The following is a 22,339-nucleotide window of genomic DNA, read 5'->3' as shown; positions in this document are numbered from 1 at the left end:
TGCTCCGGTTCAGAGTCCTGCCTTAACCCAGGCAGACCTGACCTTACAGAAAGTCGCCCTTCCCTCATCTTCCAAGCTGTTCCCAGCGGAAGGATTTGCAAAACACACGCCTTTCTGCCCACGAGCGTGTCTCAGCTCGGCACCTTCCTCCCCAGGGCCGGACCGGGCGCCTCCGCCTCAGGAGCCCGCGGCGGCGGCCGAGCTCCCCGGGGCCGCTCCAGGGCCGGCTGCCGGAGGGGGCTGGCGCCACCTGGCGGGGCCGAAGGCCGAGCGGGGCCGGCCGGGCCCTGCCGCGGCTCCTCCCGCACCGGCTGCCTCAGCAGCGGGGGAAGCTGCCGTCTGAGGAGCCTCCCGTCGAAGGATGGCGAGGAACGAAGGGACCCGGCTCATCTGCGGACCCCCGCAGCTCCTCCTCTTGAATGCGGGTCCCCTGCAGCCCCCGCGGTCGCCCAGGGAGGGAAGGGGGGATCTGGGGGCCCTTTGTCCACACCCAGCTGCTTACCGGCCGTCTGCTGCTGCAGTGTGACACCCACATCAACGCCTGGCATCCACGCGAAGGTGGCAGGCACCGCAGTGCTGTGGAGCACAGCCTTCTTTCTGGAAGCCACCTCAGCCAGGTGCTGTTAACAAGCTGGCGAGCCTGTCCACTGTGAACATTATGAGAAAATCAAGCCATCGAGCTTTGCCATAAAAGTCACAAATTTTTTCATGATGCATTCCCTGAGACAGGAAGGCTTTGAGGCTGTTAAAGCATCAGAGGCCATGTTTCCATGCTCAGGTGCAGTCCCGGTGTGAACTTCCCCACCAGAAGCTGCTCAGACAGCAGCACAAGGTTGCACCCCAGCTTGAAGCCCACAGCCATGCAACAAAATGGCCACCACAGCTGGCGGCCTGCAGCCATGCAACAAAATGGCCGCCACAGCTGGCGGCCCACAGCCATGCAACAAAATGGCCGCCAGTTCAGGCTGTCAGCAGCCCCTGCCGCTTGGGTGGAACTACCATCACTGTGTAGATACACCCCAAAACCTCAGTTGTGGTTTTTAAAACATTAGGCAAACACGTATTTGGGTTAAAAAACGGAATATTTTTCTCCTGGCTGTTGCAACAGTTACTAGCACTTGGGTGGAGGGAGGGACGAAGAACCACACATGACCAAGTGACAACACTTGTTTACACCACAGGAACTCTGCAGACTTCATTGGATCTACTCAGTTCACACTGGTAGCAAGAAGAGAGGTCACAAATTTCTAATTCTATAGAAACCTGCAGGTATGTTTGCATGGATTAACGCTTCTTTTTTGTCGTTTCTCTCTCCCTATATTCAACTTGAGCTGGAATGAGTAACGTTTTAATCTTCCTGAAATGACTCTTCTCATGAAGCAAAAGTTATTGCTTACAGTGGAACACAGTCATATTAGGAAGACAAACTGTCAAGAGAGGTGACCCTCTACAATGAATCCATTCATCAGGATCAACCAAGGAAAGCCTTTCAGCTTACTTCAGTGGAGCAGAGAACCAGGACCTCCGCCATTATCCCAGCCAAAAAATGAGAACATTGTAAGGCTAAAGGTCAGCCCTTTGAGGAGTGGGTAAGTAAAGGTTAGAAACAGGTAATACAACCGAGACCCCCTCATTTGTACACCTCCCTTCAGTTTTGCTTTGTTTTTATCCGTTTGGAAAACTGTCAGAGAGCATGCACAGTTGCTTGTCAGCTTGTTTAAAAACAAACCTGACAAAAATATATATATATATTTGGTATGAGGGAGAGGAAAAGGAAGACTGGGAAATGCAGCATACAATCCTGATGTTATTTTTTTAAGGACAATGCATGCTCTTGAGTTAGGCAATGGCTTATGTCCTTGTAGGCTAAAAGAAGACAGCATTCTTTGGGAGAGATGGTACACAGGACAGCATGGGAACCAGGCTTTGCTTTTTGTGGTGGTTCAGGACACTTACAGGTTTGTTGCTGGTGGAAATCCTTTCTGTCTTTTTAATGCACAGAAGGCTATCTTTGCTTCATCCTAAGAGGCATTTATAAACTGTAATTTATTACCTGAATGGGACCATCAGTTTAAAATAAATAAATAATAATTTTAAAAAAGGTCATTTTAAAATGTACAGTAGTCCTTATGTTTACAAAGCATAAGCCCATCTGGACCATAAGATTTCAAAGAATGCATTTCAGAAAACTTATCCTAAAAAGCATGGTGTATAAAAGTTAAGGGGAAGAGAAATGAATTAAGGAGAAGAGCAGGATATTCAGCATTTCTTTACAATTGTACATTTACTTCAAAGTTATAGCTTCAGACAATTCAGTACCTAGTAAGTATCAAATTTTCCCACTGTGGTGTCAGCTTTGGAGAGCATTGGAGAGCGGAGCTTTCTGCCTGTCTGCCTTGCTATTCCCAGTGACACAGCAGCTTATAACATTCCAGGAACTTCTCATTTGCTCTCTGCTTTTTTGTTTGTTTGTTTGTTTTGTTTTTTTTTTTGTTGTTGTTTCCTGAGTGAATGTGCTCACCAGATGCAATGATAGTTAAATGAAAGCAACAACAACAAAAGAAAAGACCAAAGAAAGATCTAAATGGATGCAGTATTTCCCAGTGGCTTATTTTCTAGTGGGTTATCCTTGCTGAAATGAGTATATAACAACCTCTGCTAACCAGTGGAAATTCCAGAGATAAATTCATACCAGAGATACTCAGCTCCATGTAGTTCTGGGCAACTATTGTGCAACAGTTGATCTAAACATTTACTTGAATAAAAAACTACTAAAATTACTTAGTGGATTTTTTCCACTCATTTTGCTTGTAATTCATGAAATTTCATAGGAACAAATTTGAGTGCAAGAGAATATTTCTGATGGCATGAAGGTTTTGTGGATATTTTTGAGAAGGTTTGTCTGCAATGGAAATATTTAAATACCCATACTGAAAATTCATTGTAAGCTTGAGAATTATCCAGTCAAGACAGAGAACCCGTAACATCTGGCAGTGAACCTTATAGCAAACTTGAGAAACAAACTTCCACAGCTATCTGAGGAAATGACTTGGACACACCTCATAGGCTGGAAGGTACCCACTTAAACTATTCACCAAACACTTTGAAATACCCTGTTCATCATAAACGGTATGTCTGCATTGAAAAGCTTGAACAATGCTGGGGTTGAATTGTGAAGGATATCTGCCTGGAGGACTTCTGGTAATACAAAAGGTACATGAAGGGAGGATGCAGCTAAAGGATACCCCCAACCTCCCCACTCACTGATAAATCAGAGTAATGCCAGTGTCAGCAGACATGCCCCCCTGAAGAAACCCACAAAGGAGTGGTCAGATCAGTTATGCGATTGGGGACTGAAGACCACTACAGAAACAAAAAACTGGACTACAAAAGTGGAACAGGTAGGAACTGTCAAGTGATTTCTGTGAGGTCTGTCCCCATCCAAGGCTCAAAAGTATCTCTGTCCCACTACTATGTGATGTATTTAACACCAGCTCTGCAGAATTGCCAAGTCATATGATGAAACTACGGAAAACATGAGCTAAGGGAATAAATCTCACATCACTCCAAGCTGCTTTTCAGGCTGTTTCCCTGCTCCCCTCCCCTTCTAGCATGGTTCTTTTCGAACTGGTGTTTCACACTCTAAACCCCTAGGGCGTTGATATGCCAGCCAGGAGCTGATATGTTGTGCATCTTTAATAAGCATGCCTTGTAGCCCTGTATTCAAAGGGTGGTGTTTCATTAGCAACGGCTTAAAAATTGATTTAAACATTATGTTCATTGCACACAAACACTCACAAAGCCTTCTGTTCCCATTGAGGCTAAAAAATTCCATTGTATGCGTAATCTTTTATGAGTGCATTCTTTGAATACTTTATTTCTTAGAACTGTAACAGTTCTGTTTATAAAAAGGAATGATACTGATAGCAATGTTAGGAACTTTCAGAAGGGACCACTTAGATCTTTAAATTTCCATATTAGTCCTGTTTCAAGAAAAATACAAAGCAAAACAAAGACCCTCAATTACATAGTTTAAATTCTTTAAGAAACAGCTTCACATGCCAGGCTAAGAGGATAGAAAAACCAATCTTTGCCTCCTTGATCAGATCTTGCAGCCCTCTAAGGACAGTTTCACATTAGAGCTTTTAATTGTGCATAGTTGCAAACTGGTTTACTACTACTGAGTCAGGCTATCGTGTTGGACTGGGGATATTTAGATAAGACAATAAACTGGAGGGTAAGAAGCCTGAGGAAACACAGGGCGAACTGTTTTTTGAGTTGCACGGGGAATGTGGGAAAAAAATCCATAGATGCTCTGTATGTCAGCCAGGATCTGTGTCCAGGGAGACACAAATGAATGGTGTGCCTGCTATCTTCTTACTGATGCTCAGACACAAGTTACTGCTGCTGAAACAACTGCAGCACAGTACTTCAGGACAGGACCTTAGAGACTACTCTGATCACCTCAATGATGCTCAAAGCCTCTTCCCACTGAATCCCCTCACTTCCAGAAGAGGAGCTGTAGGAGTCTAGCAGGCAAACAGTCAGTCTGATTTACAATTTCTTTTAAGTTAGAAGAAACATTCCTTTTTTTAATTAACATCCTGCCTCTCAACTTAACAAAGAACAATTTTAAATGCATATTGGTTTAACAAGGTAATTACCAACTAATCAACCCTAAGTAAATGTTCCATCAAGGAATTCTTTACAATGCCACATGTTGGAAACAGAGCCGTCAGTAGGGCTGTGGATTACACATTTTAGTGGACTTCACTGTACTCTTGAAAATTGTTTTAGTCTTCCACAAATCTGCAGAGAATCAGGGACACGCTGGAGCTCAGAGATACGTTCTGCATTGCTCCTTCTGCAGAGGCAATTATCCAGTGACAAGCAAAGTATCGTATCACTGGGCACGTAGACAACTAATGTCAGAATTCAGTAACTCAATAACCAGGTCAGAGAAACAGATCTGTCATCTTTCTTTAGAAAAATCTCTTCTATGCCTCAATACAACTTGTCAGAATTAAGTGCAGATTTAAGAGTTCATTTCCACAGAGGCATTGCACTAGATTAGAAGTAAAGGCATTAAGTTTTCAGTGTCCAAAGCCTCAGTTGTTACAGATCAGCACTTTCCGGCCCATATTAAGAGACTTCTCTGCTCTACCTGAGCTCCTTGTATGGATTTGTATTTATTTATTTTTAATACTTCCTCCATACTTGCTGAGACGCTATTTCAAAGCAAAACAGCAAAATATGCTGCCACAGTAAACCCTTGGAAAGAGAATGCTGGCCAAAAGAACTCTGAGTGACCTTGCAGTGTAACATTTGAGGAGCCTTGCTAAAGTTGCAGCATAATTAATTCAGGGGCTTTTCAGCTAAAATGCAAATCTATAATTCATGGCAAAATGAATATACCTGGTATCATAGGAAAGAAAAGGTCTTTTGATCACTTGATTCCCTTGATCACACCATAATCTTCTGCAGTTTCCTCTTTAATCCCCAGTCCATTTTCTGCTTTTTTCCACATCAAACCAGCCAAAACAACTTTAATTATTGTTACACAGTTAAGTTGTGATATTTTAAGTAAACTGTCTACAGTTAGCCCAATTTGAATACAAGCAGTCATGATACGGTCACTGTTTATATACAAAAGGGAACTGCATTAACAGCAGTTGAATGCCTCTATTCCCTCTGAACACACATTAAAAACATTCCCTCTCTGAATTAACAGTTGTATGATGCATATGGGTTTCATCTTAGAGGAAACAATTCTAGCTCAAACAGCAAGGGACAACCTTCGTAGTCTAAAGCTGCTTGATCTTTTTGTTGCATTTAGCTGAAAGAATCTCACTTTTACTTTGCTGCTCTTTCTCTTGCCATTTTCTTGGTTCTCCTCTTAGTTTACTTTTGCGGAGGAAATCTCTCCTTACTCCCATCTCCTTTTAAGCTCAGTAACAGTGCAGGTTCAGCTCATTTCCCCCTTTTCACTTTGATTATTAGCCTGAATTTGAATGCAGGCATTTGGTGTATCTGCAAAAGTACTTGCCTCTCTTAGTTCACATTAGAACTAGTAGAAAAAGAAATCATACCACAACATGCAAACAAGTATTTAGGGCATATGAAGTAGCTGTTCAGCCTCTAGGTGAGGTATGGGTAAAGCCTCAACTGCAGTGCATGAATAAGACATTAATATTGCTGGAAACGGTCTGAGAGCAAGAACAAGTGGAAGTCTGCACAGAAAGACCTATGAGGGAAAACTGAGCAAGCTGAAACTGTTTTCTCCACTGAAGAAAACACCAAAAGGGAGAAGGAACAGCAGATTTCCATATGTATAAGACAAGAACAGTTGAAAAGATTTGTTTACTGAATTTTCTGTTCATTTGAAACAGGGGAAGGGAAGGGAAGGGAAGGGAAGGGAAGGGAAGGGAAGGGAAGGGAAGGGAAGGGAAGGGAAGGGAAGGGAAGGGAAGGGAAGGGAAGGGAAGGGAAGGGAAGGGAAGGGAAGGGAAGGGAAGGGAAGGGAAGGGAAGGGAAGGGAAGGGAAGGGAAGGGAAGGGAAGGGAAGGGAAGGGAAGGGAAGGGAAGGGAAGGGAAGGGAAGGGAAGGGAAGGGAAGGGAAGGGAAGGGAAGGGAAGGGATCTGGTTTAGCCAGTTTTGATTCCTTGAGAACTTCATCGGAATTGAGAATTTCAATCAGAAACCTAATGCATAGGTTCACTGAAGGTGACTATTTCAAACCCCTCGTAATCGCCATGCCAGAACCCTTGTATTTAATGCTCACACCATATATTCTGGCTTCTCTGCAGGCCTCCTCTGCTAGCATTCCAAGGGGTAGCCAGGTTACCCTGCACCATGAGTGACTACTTTAGGACAGTGCTACATCTTGGAAAACAAGGCATATTAACTTGGGCTCACGTCTGCAGCCACGCAAGCACCCAACTTTGAACTGACTTGAAGAACTAGAAGAAGAAACTCAGTTCTTCCCACAGCATATCATGGAAAGATTTTCTCAGAGTTTTGTTTTCTTTAAGAACTTGCAAGTTACGCATAAAAAGTAATGCTTAGCACTTGCAGTGGTGTGGCATCTGTTACCTGATGGTTTCAACTGTAAGACATGCCTTATAGCGTGTCTGTGCTGGGTGGCATGACTCATTTTGGAGCAAAGGGTGACACGAGAGATTCCACAAAGGCCACAGTGTGATTCTTCAGCAGAGCTCGGACTAAAACATACAACTCTCAGATCTGCAGAACAGCTTGCACAGAACCTCAGTTCCTTAAGACTTTTGAAGAGTCTCAGAAGATATCTTGCAACCAAAGGCTCTATGAGAGAAATTACAGTCTTATTTTATTTAGCATCTCTGTTTTTTCAACCATTTGTAATTGAGGCAGCTATCAGCAATGTCTGAAATATCTTTTAGAAAATAAAGAGAAAGTGGTATCAGCAAACAGCTTTTTGGCCTTAAAGCGGACAAAAAAAAAAAAAAAAAACACAACCACGAAAGCAGACATCCTGCCTCCCTTGTAGTGGTAAAGGCTGACCAGATGGTGATCAGGGTGAACAGATCTTTCAAGAAGGTATTCTTTAACTAAGAGGGCAGCAGTGAACTGACAAATACCAGCAGGTCACGGAAGAGAATAAAAAAAGAAATAAAAAGCTTATTTTCCACCCAAGTATTATATATTCAAGAGGGTGTAAACTCAATTTAGAAAGTGAAAAGAAATTGGGGGGAGGGGGAAGGTCACACAGAGGACAAAGCTGTATTTTATATTAAATTTACTGAGTTATTTGGAGAACAAAGAGAGTCTATCAAAGCAAAAATGCTGCAGTTTCCCGAAGCACTGTGGAAACTACAAATCTTTGCATAGGAGAAACAGATAATGCTACCAACATGGTCCGTCAGGGAGAACAACGCTGACTAACTCTTGCATTTTTACCCCAGTTAATTTTGTGCCACCTTTGCACAAGGCATTCCTATGCAGTGAATTTAATCAGCTGAGCTTTAACTACTCTGTTACAGTTATTTCTGCATAACTCCCTCCTGTGGACACTCTATTCTGGAACAATTAGTGAGTAATTATTTCAAAATAAATCAGCTCTATTCCAGAGCACAGTGTCCACATGGGGGAGTTACACTGAAGTAAAGCTATTCAGCTGTAGCAGTGCTGCTCAACCTCCCCATGTAAACAAGCCCTGTGACTGATACTAAATTACTTTAATACAGATGTCTCTTGAGATTGAAGTTCTGGAGTCCAAGAGAATCAATCTTCCAAACATAACTGTATGGCTTCAAAAACTGACCCTAGAAGGACCCAGAAACACATTAATTCACTGGCTTTTGCATCATATTTCAAATTCATTTGAAGTTGCGTGAAATGTAATAGAAATAACTCTGGTATTAGCCACACACACACACTTTGCAATGCCTTGGCTACTCCAAGGCACTAGAAAGCTGAGAGAAGCATCACCACATGCTGCCACTCTGGAAGATTTAATAAGCACTCTCAGTGAGTGACTGGAGGGAAGGCCACCAGAGTACAGGTAAATGCTACAAGAAGATGAGTTCAAGGTTCAATAGCTGGTACACTGTGCTATGGAAGCGCAGAGGCAATAATTTAATACTATAACATGTTGTAGTCATTCATGTGTCAAAAAATCCTAAGAAAAACCTATGAAGGAAGGAAATATTGATCCTTATTTCTACATCCCTACCCATTCTGTAGGATGAGGATGGGGAGGAAATAAAACCTCTCTCTCTTAGGGGTTGGCCAAAGGGTAAAAAGCATTTCTTCTCTCCAAATTCAGAAGAGTACGAGAGCAGTTTTCCATTTCTTTTCATGGAAACTTGCCCTACCAGAAAAAGGGCAGAGAGCAGGCTCTTGGACTGTAAGTCCCATGTGCAACAGCAGAGAAAAGAGAGAGTTTTAGTGGAGCTCTTTTCATGTGCTAGGCTCCTCCTGAAGGCATCATGATTTCAGAAAGAGGAAAGTCTTCATTTTTCCCTCAAAGACAGGTTAGCTTTGCACATTTCACAAGCAAAAATCATGCCAAACTGACAGCTTATGAGGAAAATAAGCTATCCAGAATCTTCTTTAGCTCTCCTCACCCAAGGGGGAAAAAATAGAATTCAGAGCTATTTTGTCTAAGCACATTCAAATGCAATGCATTTGCAACTTTATGGCAACTTTCCTACCAGACTTCAACTTTCTATCCACACCCACCTCAGCAGTACTATTCAAAAAGACTGCAAACTCTCTTTAATACTGGAAAAATTATTTTCTTTCATTCTCACGAGTGATTTGGTTGCTTGCACTGAACCTTACCAAAAGGATTCCTAGCTAAAAAGAGAAAAGAAAAAGTTTACTCTCTCCACCTAGCCACTATCAGCAGATTTATGGGGAAATCTGAGGCCCTTTGAAATGATACTACAGCACATATGCTTTAGGGAAGGTAACTAAAAGTGTCTGCAGTTTTCTATCAATAACATATTTTTAAATGATAGCTGCAACAAACTCACACATGCAGTTTAAAATCAGATACAATAATACATCTGACATAGTGCTGTATCGTATAAAGATTTCCTTTGCACAGATCTATTTCATCAAATTCCTGCAGTTCTTCTTTGGTTCGAAGAAAAGATGCACCTGTATCCCTAGGAACACCGTGACAGTATAATGGATAGTTCATTTGCAGAACCTGCAGTAGTGCTGGAGGTAACTCTTACTGTTGTTTGTAATACTGAAAAGATATGTTACGTCTACAGACAATGGGTGAAACGTTCACTAGAGCCAAATGACTTTGTAACAGATCACCATAAACAGGTTGCGAAATAGAGATTTATATGAACACATTTGGAAAGTGTTCAGGAACTGTATATATGAAGTCAATCCTGATTTATTCAACAAAGCTGTCAAAATTATTTATGCAGTAGAAGATGCATATAAGAATATTTGCCAAGACTTTCATCCCTACATAACACAAATGTATACACGCGTAAAAACACCATACAGAACATGTCTACCTCGGTGGGTGCAGGCTGACCCAACCTCATTCTGCTTGTGTTCTGGAAGGAAGCCTGTCCCAGTCCAAAATCCATGTTCTAGCCTTCTAGAACAGTGCTATGTCTACCCTAATTTGGGGGGGAAGGTTGTGTATTTTATTCGTTTGTTTGTTTGTTGGCCTCTCAACAACATACAAATAGTATAAAGCAGTTTATCTGAAAAAAAAAGTCTTTCTCCCCCCATTTTCTGCATAAACAAATCACTGCAAGCCCACATTTCTTGTTTATGAATGCATTCACAGAAATACTAAAGCAAAATTTTGTTAGTTCTTATGTCTGTGCATATCTATGACTTCTGGTAATATTCGGTAGACTATTTCGTATATCATCTCCCAGTAGGAATGACCTAATGGCAACAAAGCAAAACATATTACCAGCTGGAATTCTATTCTTATGTGAGATCATCGGCTTTTAAAAAAATATATATTTTATTCTAAATACAGAATTCTAGTTTTGGTCAGCACCAGTAATCATTCTGGCAGTATCTAATCTGAAGAATATCGCTGATGCGTTCAGGGTCAGATGGAAAAGCAGATCAGACAACACACTCCTGATAGGAGTTAAACACATGCTGTCAGCTTCAGATAATCAAAGCCCATGCTAACAGAGAATCTTCTGGGCTTCCCGAGGAAAAGGGAATCACTGCTACCACAGTGAACTCTGATGTAAGTCATTTAATGTCTCTTTCCCCAAAATTTGTTCATTCATTTTTGGTGTTCTGCTCTTAAGCCAAGAACTAAGCCATCTTAGTCCTTGTTTCAGCACCACCAAGGACTATGGATCCTCAAAGAGCTGGCAGTCAGCACTCTGGATTATGAGGCAACGTTAAATGGCTTCTTTTGAGATCCAAACCTAGGGATAGCCAGAATTTAAACAATTCTGAAATGCTGGGACTGAAAAATATAACATGTTCATCACTATTAATAATAGCTAAGGAGAAACAGTAGAAAAAAAAATATTCAGGTACTATTAATATGTTTGCAAGATGCTTGTATACCTCACATTAAACACTTTTTTTTTCCAAAAAGGAAATAACACAGGCAGAGGAGAAGACCACTGCTTATGTCCTTTCACCTCCAACTTGAAACTCAAGATGGTTCTACACAGAGACTCAAACTATTTTCACTTCTATAATGTTGAGCCCCTATGTAAAAATGTAAGGATACTGAGGTAACATTAGCTTCTTGCTTACCAAGGATTTTGTAAGCAAAGCCACTAACCTCCTCAGAGTGTTTTAAATAGGTTGAACATCCTATCTGCAATGCAGTGAAAATCCAGGTGATAGAAAGGAAGCAAAAGGAACACAGTTGTAGTTTCATCCACCAGTTCTGCTTAAGATGTCAACCTAAGAGATGAAAGTGCGGCTAGCAGCTTTAACTGCTCGTTTCAAATCATCCAAATATAAATCAAAATATCTCAGAATCACCCAACTCCATCAATAATAAAGCTTTGTGACTTCTGAAAGAAATGAACTCAAAGGCCACAAGAATAAGTAAACTCGAAGTGTGTTCCAAGGCAACAGATTTCATATCTCTTGACAAATGGTTACACTTTCTATGTTTCCATTATGGCTTTGCATGCATTTCCTTGTATGAATAGATTTGAATTCCCTCAAACATCATTTCAATTAATACATCCTGCAAATTAAAAAGAAGAGAAATAAGGCCAGGAGATTTTGGAAACTGGGACTCCTACAGGCACAAAATACCTGCTACCTTAAATGTGAAGAAACAAAACGTAATTGTTCAGTGAATTTCAAAATGACTTGCATTGGCAAATCTTGTATACATCTGTAAAGACAAAAATGAATAAAATTGTCCACTGAAATATCCTCCGGTGCAAATGACCATCTTTAAGACACATGCAGTATTTGCCATTTACCTACACTGTTATTAAGAAATTTAACTCTGCTGACAGTCTTGTGAATATGAAGAAACAGCAGTACAGATGATGGCTTTTTTTTTACATGTCAAGAGCATGGGCAACATAAAGCAAGGAAGTTGTCCCGACACTCCTCACAGGCAGACATTCTTGCCTTTGCCTGCGTTCTCTGCATGCGCAAAGGTGATCTGGTATCTATGAGTTCAGACCTTCTACTTAATAGAAAATGAAGACAGTCTGCATTTCTAAAACATTTCACAGACTAAATTCAAGTCACTTGCAACTGCTGCTGCTTGTAATGTAATGAGACATTGCAGGTTTGTCACCTGTACAAACAATATTGAGAAAATTGTCCAAGCAGAAGAGAAGCACATCAGGTGCTGCATGATAACAAAAGACATTTCAGCTTTAACTTTACAACTAAAATGCAACAGGACTTCCAGGCTAACTCACTTTGGATAGACTGTCTCTTTTCCATTTACAGGCTGCAAACTTCTGAGAAGGGTTTGTGGAGGTTTGCAGACCTGCGGCCAGAGGAACTTCTTGGCCCATGCTCAATCACAGAATGGTTTGGGTTGGAGGGGTCTTTAAAGATCACCTCATCCAACCCGCCTGCCATGGGCAGGGACACCTTCCACTAGATCATGTTGTTCAAAGATAAGCTGCGAGTTTTTTTGTGCAAATGAGTTCTTGGTCTATACCTGCCAGAGATTACTGGTTGTGCCTTAGACACCCAGAGACAAGATACCCAGCCACCGTCTGCAGTGCAGAGCAGCGCTATTATGGACTCCTCATTGGCTTAATAATCAGGATTGGATTTAACAACCTTTTAACAAGTCATTTCAAAGACAGAGGTTTGCTTCAATAACATTTTAGAAAATGCAAAATATTCTAAGATATTTTTTTATTATTAAAATGTCCAAAATACAAAGAAATACTACATTATTTTCAGTACAAAATCTAAGATAAAATACTACCACTGAGAAAAGAGAATCCAATCCTTTCCTCTCAGGATGGAGGGAGAATAAAATGTCACTCATCTTTTCTCAACACCTGGTGCTGGCTTTTATTCCTCTCAGGCCCTGATACTGTACTTCCCTCTCAGCACCGGGTGCCTAGTGGTCAACCTTGGCACAGCTGCTGGTATGAGCAAATGGTCCTGGGATTGCTTTATAAGTTTTTGAGGTCATGACTTTCATGAAACAAGCTAGTAAACAGTAAGAGCTGCTGGGGTTATTGTCATTGGTGAACGTCCCTGGGAAAACAGCACGTTAGAGAAGCACAGAACAATTGAAAGCAATAACTCAAGTTGTCGGGCTTTGTCACCAGCTATCCCAAATTAGTGCGAATCATTCCATTCCCGTCTGTCATCATAGCAAGTAAGAACTTCCAACACAATCTTTAATTTCTAGGAAAGATCTTTATCCTAATAATTTACAAGTAGGACTTTCTATCAGAGACTCCAGACATCCCTTGCAAAACCGTTTGGTCCTCAGCACAGTGCCCTGAGGCTTTGATTGTCATGATACGCGTTTATAGGTGAATCAACTGAGACAGAAATGGCCAGATTTTCCTGCATCAAGGAAAGACTTCAGTGAGGACTTTGAATTGATCACAAGTGGTAAGATAACAATCCAATCTCAAACTACTGCTTTTTGGAGTAAAGAGCATGAAAAATCTGTGTGTCTACGAAACTACCAGATCAAGAATTTTGTTTTCCAAGAGTTTTCCACAGACTAGAGGCTTAGGTTACCTTCATACTTATTCCACTGATCCTATGAGAACTACGTGTTTCATGGCACAGGTTGGATGGGGCCCTGGGCAACGTGATCTAGTGGGTGGCATCCCTGCCTGTGGCAGGGGAGTTGGAAATAGGTGTTCTTTAAGGTCCCTTCCAACCCAAGCCATTCTGTGATTCTGATCTGTGGTGAGGAAGAGCAGAAAGTTGGTTCAAGGAAAGAACAAACCACTGAATGCCCTACCTGCACAGATTTTAGTGACAAGGGTGCTCAAGCCTCTGAAACAGGTATTCTGCATGTAAAAGGACTTCCAGCCCTATACATTTTTATTATAAGTGCATGCTTTATTGACGTTTAAATTATTCTTCAAGAAGAAAAGTTATCTTCATGAGAAGAATGGAACAAGGAGTACAAGGGAATTTCTGAACTGAAACAGAAGCCGCATGTAAAACCAAGAAGGAAAACAGATGCCAGATACGGAATTTTCTTCTGAGACCATGAACCCTCCCTGGAATTTGATCCAAGAATCCATATCACCTACATGTCAATGGGGATCTGCAGATTTGCAGGGATTTCAGTGGGAAGTTACATAAATAAAAGGATCCTCTTGCAGGAATAGGCTGGAGGCTCAAAGAGCTCCCATGATACTCATACATCTAATTAAGAACAGCAGATTGGAAGGGACTCTTGGGTCATTGAGTTCAGTCCCTTGTTTTTGCAGGCAACCAGGCCATTTAATCTTTTTCATATGCCGCTCAGGCTCTGCTTAAAATCAATTAGAGTTTTTTTGGTTTGGGGCTTGGGGTTTTTTCTGTGCGCACGCCTTTGCTTCTGGTACTCTTAGTGGAAAGTTGTCTTAGACTCATTTCTTTCAGAATTAGAAATGTTCTAAAAATCAGAATAGCTACACCCACAGATTACACCCATCTGTTCTTTCGTCAGCGTTTCCCTTAGCTTAAATAGTACTTCTTTTCTAATGTATTTATAGACTCCATTCATATCCCGCTCTTTATTTTGCCTGACCACGCTGGCTCAACATTCTTTTTCTCCCTTATTAGATCTCTCAAGCCCTTGACAATTTAAGCACTTTTTTTTTTGCACCTGTTTCTAACTGAATTAAGCTTTCTTAAATAACAGGTAATGTGGCTGGACTCACTGTTCCTGATGAAAACTATCAGCAACAATACTTCCCCAACTAGGTTTTTGGAAATACATTGACTGAAGCAGCCTGATGCATGTAAGCCCATTTCTGTCAGACAAGCTAAATGGAAATTTCAGCAAGAGTCCCACTCACTTCAGTGGATGAACCAGGTCAACTTTTTTTTTTTTTTTTTCCAGTGTCCAGACTTCATTCTCCAATAAAAATATAATTTCTCCAACTATTAAAAGAATGGGTAATAACAATAGCTAGCAATATGTATTCACAAATAATTATGAAACGAAAAAATTGTAGTATTTATAATGAGTACTGGTAGGACAGTTTTTAGAGAATGTATGTTAAACTGGCTGAATTAAAAATATATTTTAAAATTTAATAAATTGTTTGACCAGCTTTAGTAACAATATAAACAAAAGATTTATCAGAAATAAGAATAAAAAATAACTGTAATTCACATGAAAGAATTCAGATTTATCTACTGCTGGATGCTGTATTTGGCATGAATTCCAAACTTGCAACAGGGTGGAGGATTTGATCAAAAGATCCAGAAAATTTATGTGGGTAGCTGAAGCCAATCTGTTTGGCAAAACACTGATAATGTTACTGTCACATCACTTTGGTATTTTGGAAAACTTGTGATATCAAATAATAAGTTTGTGTTCAGTAAACTGGAAGCAATAAGTCATAATAAAAAGGTATTTTCTGTAGCAAGAAATAAGCAGAGATGTAGAATCTGAGGCTGCAAAGAATCTGTTTTAGTACACTCATAGTACAAATTCCAGAATTTATAATTTTGCCTCCATCTGCTACACTGGCCATTCTTTCAAAAGTGACAGGTAACACTTGGTACCAACTTGATACACCTCAAAATGATACGATACCTTCCTGATTCTTCCAAAAAGTATACTCTTTAGAGTATGCCCCTAAACTGGGGCATCTCAAAATAGTAGTAGTACGTGAAAAAGTTGGTGAGCATGCTTACTACCTTTGTTTAAAAGCAGCTCTGTATTAATCAAACAATTTCCTAGTCAAGAACATTGAAAGGATAATCCAGAATGCTGGTGACTGGATGAGCTGTCATTTTTATGGGAATTTTTCAGTCAGCAGCAACCTACAGGGTTAGAACATGGACTTAATCGCTATCTAACAATTTTGACCAATTCATGCTTCCAGTTAATTACCTTAATCATGTTAAATCAGAACTGGTCTTGTATTTACTAGATATACTTGCAAAGACCTTTGAACACTTTTTAAAGACAGAGTCTTTAAATGAAAGTCTCCCCGTATTTCCTTCTCAGACAGTCAGCCTATCTAATCAATAGACGGGATTAAAAGCTTCACGATTTCTTCTAAAATCAAACTGGTATTTGTGTTGGTGCAATTGCCAATACTAATTAACATTTTTGTCAGCTGTTTGCTGGTAGAATGAGTAGCATTAAACAGAGAACCAAATTATTCTCAGACCAAAAATAATGAACTAGGGTTTCCTTTTTGATGAAAATGATCTCTCGCTGCCAAATGCTTCACATCTGAAAGAATGACTTAAATCTTGGCTGCATTTAGTAGATAAGTCTTTTCTCATAACCTCTTCACAAAGTATTTTCAATCAGTGCCTTTACTTCAAATGTAACTGTGAGCCCAGACACTTGAAATTGGGTTACGGGCAAACTGGAACAGAACCAGAGCCACAACATCCAAGCTTTGGACTCTCTTAAAGCTCAGTGTGTGGGTGTACATATGCATATGAATTCAGGGTTTTGGCTTGGCACCCTCTTCTCTTTTTTTCATTTTTTAATATCAGTTGTCTTGCCTGCTTTATTTTAAAGTCACTTTGCTCCTTTTATTTTTGTAGGCACAGTGTAAGCAAAACCGGAAATGAAATACTGTCAGAAATAATGAAGGATGCAATCAAACACTGTCAGGAGAAAAAAAAAAAAAAAATGAAGAAACTATGTTTCAATGTGAGAAAGCCAGGCTCCTTCCTTTCCTACTTAAAGTATTTGTTATTTGGATAATTTTGTTAATGTCAATTACCAGAAACAGTTGAGTATTGCATGCAATAAAAATATTAATATAGGGTAAAGCTGACTTCATGCTAAACAGCAGGCAAAACCTATATTCCATGGAAGCAGGTAAAGTAAGATCTGTATAAAATTTAAATGGCACATGAGTTTGTAAGAGTCTTTCAGTAGCTGTCTACTTCATTAGAAAAAAAAAAGAAAAAATCAAAATCCTTTTTTACTTCCTTTCTCACTTATAATCTAAGTATTATGTTAGCTTGAACTTCATGGAGACAGCTAAACAGCTATGCTAGAGTCAGCAACTATAGTCATCATTGCAATAATAAAAACAATGCCTATTATAGAGGTATCGACCCGAAAGAAAGATTATTATATCTAAGCTCTCACAGTGATCTAAGCACTGCTGGATCTGGGCTGTACAAAATACCTGACCTTTGGTTTGTTGAACGTGACAAAAGTTACAGAACAAGAATCTAAAACAACACGTCTTCAGTTTTCGGCAAACCAAAAGGGATGATATACTAATTTCGTTTTATTTTTGGTCTGGGTCTAATGAAAAGGGTTTTCTGAATGACAATGTTTTTGAAAACATACTTAAATTATAGGTTTTTTGTTTGTTTGTTTGTTTGTTTTGTATCTGAAACACTCTTTCAAAATGTTCAATTTTTATAACTTCAGCCATTTTTATGTTGCTTTTCCTTGAGGATTTATCTTGACCAGAAAACTTTACCTATCCTAGCACACCTGTACAAAATGTTTTCTTTCACAGTTTTGTGCCCAAACTTCTGACCAAGACTCTTGCCCAGTTCTGTTTCAATTTCACTAACTCCTTTCTGTAGGAGAGCAGTGTCGAGGCGTCAACATTTAGTCCAAGAGCCATTCAAGAGCTCCCGAGACAAACGGATTCCACTCTGTTGCTTGGCAAGTCACTTGCCTCTCCCAGCTTCTATCTAATAGTACAAATATTTGCTCTTGCATCACACCCAGGGTTTGAATAGGGACTTTGGGTCTGCAGCACCAGCCTGAGAAGTGCAAAGCTGTCAGAAAAGCTGGATGCCTTAGGCACAGTTTGGTCTCTGCTACCAGGGAAAGCGTGTATGGTGGTGGCATGCACTGAAGGAGAAATTTTGAAACACAGCAAGAATTAAGTTCCTGTCTGTCCCATATGCATCTAGAGGAACTACTTCATTCACACCACGCCCTGCAGCAATTTCTTAGAGTGGAATTAAACAGTTAATTGCACGGTATATTGTAACTGTAGCCATCTCAGAGAAAAGAAGAAAGAAAAAAAAAGAAACATTGCATTACCACATGCCTTTTACTTTCTTGGACAAAACTGTTTTGTCTAACAAGAAGACCCATGTGTATTCCTTTTTGTTTCTTTCAATTAGCTGCTGCTTCTCTCCATGGCTACCAGCTTTTAGCCGAATGCACATCATTCATTCAGCAGACACTGAAGTGAAAAATACCATTTACTCCTGCTGTAACTGACATGATCCAAACTTACAGCTACATCTTTTAAAACATTTAATACTCCCCCTGCACCAAAGAGACAACTTACATGCAGGCTCTAAATGTTGCCCAATAAAACTCAAGTGATGTATTGGTTTTTTGGTAGGTAAGATGTTTAAAGGACCTTAACTGCATTCAGAGCACCAAACTCACTGACTTTCTGTGGGATTTAGACAGAAAGGTATTTCTGGGGAATTCCACCTAGAACAGTTTTCCGGTGGTGCTACAGAATAATTATGAATCTTTGGGGGAAAAAAATGCAGGCACTCAAGAAAACAAACAAATGAACAAAAGCCCCAGGAGATTTTTAAAGAAAACAAGCTGCTTTTGGAATAGGTATTCTGAAAAATTACTTCTCTGTTTGAAAGCTTTTCAGTAACATGTTCAAAACACACGCCTTAAACGTGCCTCCTTCCAGTTCCAAAAGAACAAACGCTTGCATCACAACACCCACCAACGTTAGCCCACCAGAGACAGCAGGGATTGCATAGGCTGCAGACACTTCCCCTTCCCGGAGAGACTGTTGCACAACTCGGGGAATGAGTGGGGAGAGCATTTCTTCCACTGCCTGCCTCCCCTGGCAGAAAGCCCCGATGCCCTACCGCTGCTTCCAGCTGAGGCTGGTTCTCCTGTAGCATCATGCCAGTCTTATAGCTGCTGAAGACTCTCCAGGTAAGATACCTGCAAACTGATTACAAATTTCACAGATACAGATAAGTGACATGCCCTGATCCACTTCATTATCTCTTAAAAAATACCAAAGCCTTCGAAACTAATCCCACCAGCATCACTTGCTATCCATGTCTTACAAGGTTTTGATGCATCTTGCACGCATCATTCAGCTGCCTCCAGATTGCTTAACATTTTAATTTCTTTGTTAAAAAGGGAAAAGACATTTATGCCCAAATTAGGGCATTGCTGAATCTAAAGATAACATCTGTGGGAAATTTAAGTGGAAAGTAGCATGTGTCTATCAGAAATCGAGTGATTTGTAACAAATTTTTTTGGCAGGAGCTCAGACAGACACACATGTTATACATTTTAATAGAACACTTCTTTAAACATGGAATAAATTACTCTAAGCCACAATGTCTGCACACCGCTTCTTAGAAAATGGGATCTCCTTTGTAATCAGCAGGTCTAAGCCCCCTCTCCCCTATTTGCACTACCATTTGCAATTGAGTGTATTGAATGCTTGCATGAGGAAACCATTCTGTGCATGAGGGCTACATTACTCGGTTCCATGCTTTACACTACACACATCCAACAGTCTGACATGGTAAAGTTGCTGCTGAATGAATATTTGCTTGTGCGGTTTCTCTGAATAGCATGCTCTGGCAGAGAGCAGGGCTTGTCCATCTTCCCCTCCACAAGAGGGAAAGGGCCACGAGATGCCATTTGTGCAAAGCTACAGGTCATAAGAAATCTAACCCTAAAAGGCAAAGAGAATCCAAGCAAAGAAACTTGGCTTCCTCTGCTCCCCCCTGGATCTTTCAGAAAACAAAGCTTCCACTTGAGAGTCAGCAACTGACTCGAAGGACAGTTTTGCTCCTACCTTTTAAGATTAACATTGCTGATATGGACACATAGTCCAGTGACACGAAACTTCATCACCAACCAGTATTTTAAGACAAGTCCCTAAATGCTGTCACTCTTTTTCATTTCCACCAGTAGCTAGCAATAAGCTGCTTTTTCTGTCTAACTGGATCTTTCCCCTCACTCTTCATCAACTGCAAAAAAAAAAAAAAAAAAAAGTCTGGGAGGGGGGTGTTTTATTTCATGCTGCAGCAAATCTCTCAAGGAAAAGAGTGCAATTGCTATGCTCTTCGACATTTAGATTACTAAATCTGTCATGATTTTAAAATTCCCAGGGGATGGACTGTTACATGCTACTTTTTTTTTTTGTGTATGTGTGTGTGCTTGTGTGTACAGGGCCAAGAAAAAAGAGGGCTACATTTTGCTGAAAGAATCTAGGCATTATTGTGAGATAAATAAATAAAGATTGGAAAAAATCTCACCTTTGCCACTGGCACATGTCCACTCTGAGGATTCAGCTATTGGGAAAGCTTCTGGAATAAGGAACCTACGCCCACTGAGGGCTTCTGAATTTGACTTTTTTGACAGCTAGCCAAAAGAGCCATCAAAACACTGGGAGGAAAGGTTTATACTACCGTGTGCTGTTTATTGAACCTGCTGCTGTTTCCACACATTTAAGATCTATGGGGCCAGTGAGCCCCAGTCAGTGCCACCACCCTCCACCAGCAACCTTGGGGAGCAGCCCTGCTAGTGGGGAGAGGAGAGAGCCCTGCCAGAATTCAGCTGGGAAAAGTCTGTCATATCACTGAAGTTTTTATATCTGACATTCCCACGTACTGTATGTATATGGACAAATACACAGAAAAAAAAAAATCTAGAGCACCCGTACAAAAATCACATCTGTAACACAATTTTTAGCCCTAGGAGCTAAATCAATGATATTATATATCATCCAGTTTTTATCACGATAAGCCTGAAAATCTTTTCCCTCTCTCAACAGATACCCCTTCGGTATTTTTATAAAGAAACATTTTTTTGCCTAATGTACTTGAGTTTGGTCTGTAGCCAGAGGAAAATATTTTGGGAAAGTGCGAGACCCCTTGGACAAGACAACCCTGGGAAACGGGACTGAAAAAAGAAAAAAGAGGTGTTGTCACTTGTCACTTAGAAAAAAGATTGCTTTCCCTCCCCCTTTTCTTGCACACAGTCATATCTTCAAAATCTGGGTTGGAAGACAACCTCTAATAATGACCTTTTATTTTTATTATCTAAGAATCCACAGGGTTTTCTCTCATGAGAGGAAGCACAGCTTTTGGAGATAATCACCAAGCAATCCAGACTACAACGCGGCTATCACGGACAGTTTAGCACCTACCATGTCACTCCTGTATGCATGATTTGCTATTAACGTTGCAGATGTTTTCATTCACAGGGGGTTTACTGTGCATGGGAACAGTCCACGCTAACATCCAGCTATCAAGAAGACAGAAAATGCCCACAGAAACAGACCTCTCCTGCATCCATCACCATATTGCGATTCTGTCTTACAAGGAAGGAAGTTCTACAATCTGACCAACCCACCTTTTTAAAAAAAAATGGCATACTGCTGAAAAGGATGCAAGCCTAGACTGAACGCAGGCCTTATAACACATCTCTGCCCCAGCACACGTAGCACTGAGCTTCAGCTACAGCCTCGTACAGCGTAATGCAAACGTACCTTGACTGTGCAAAAGACAACAACTTTCAAGAACCATCTAAAGATTCAAGTGCCACTCAGCCCTCTCCAGTGTTTTATCAACACTGCCTGGAAAACCCTCCTTTGCAAGCTATTTTCGACCAACGAGGGAACAAGTGCAGAAGCCGTATATTTCTTGACTAAAAGGCAGAGTGACTATCCCGTGTTCCTGCAAAACATATAATAATCTTGAAGCTTTCTCTTGGTGGCACTTGTGGCATTCAGACGCAAGGAAAAGGTGATCTTTTCCCTCCAGCCATGTTGAGCAATTTCACAGAATCACAGAATTGTCGGGGTTGGAAGGGACCTCAAGAGATCATCAGGTCCAACACCCGATGGTACTAATTTGTGGTACTGGGGCTTGGGAAAACGCAGCCCAGCACAGATGAGGGAATCAGACTTGCAGAGATGTAAATAGACAGGAAGAGCACAGCCCATGTCATAACGTCCCAGGTGTGAGGGATTTACAGCACAAGCAAGGACAGCTGAAGACACAAGACAGACTAAGGCAGACGAGCTTCTTGCTTTTTGTCTCCTTTTCCTATACTCATCAAACGAATAAAACAGACCATTTTCAAGCCCCTAAAGGGGATATAGGCCTACATCCTCCCATGGAAGAAGGACTTGCAAGTGCCAAATTTCAGCTGGGAAACAAGGGCAGGGAAAGGCTGCCCTGCTATCCCCAGTCCCAAAGCGAC

General features: G+C 40.7%; 1 long non-coding RNA gene across 1 annotated transcript; it reads left to right on the top strand.

Moving 5' to 3' along the window:
* The first annotated feature begins 1,212 nt into the window (after positions 1-1,212).
* LOC116496032 lies at positions 1,213-7,446 on the top strand. Its single transcript, XR_004253991.1, has 2 exons — positions 1,213-1,589; positions 6,807-7,446. It is a non-coding gene; the product is annotated as an uncharacterized LOC116496032 (long non-coding RNA).
* Positions 7,447-22,339: the final 14,893 nt, after the last annotated feature.

Source organism: Aythya fuligula, chromosome 1 (genome assembly GCF_009819795.1).
Source record: "Aythya fuligula isolate bAytFul2 chromosome 1, bAytFul2.pri, whole genome shotgun sequence".
NCBI lineage: Eukaryota > Metazoa > Chordata > Aves > Anseriformes > Anatidae > Aythya > Aythya fuligula.
Note: the sequence above shows the minus strand (reverse complement) of the source record. Positions and strands in the feature narration are given on the sequence as shown.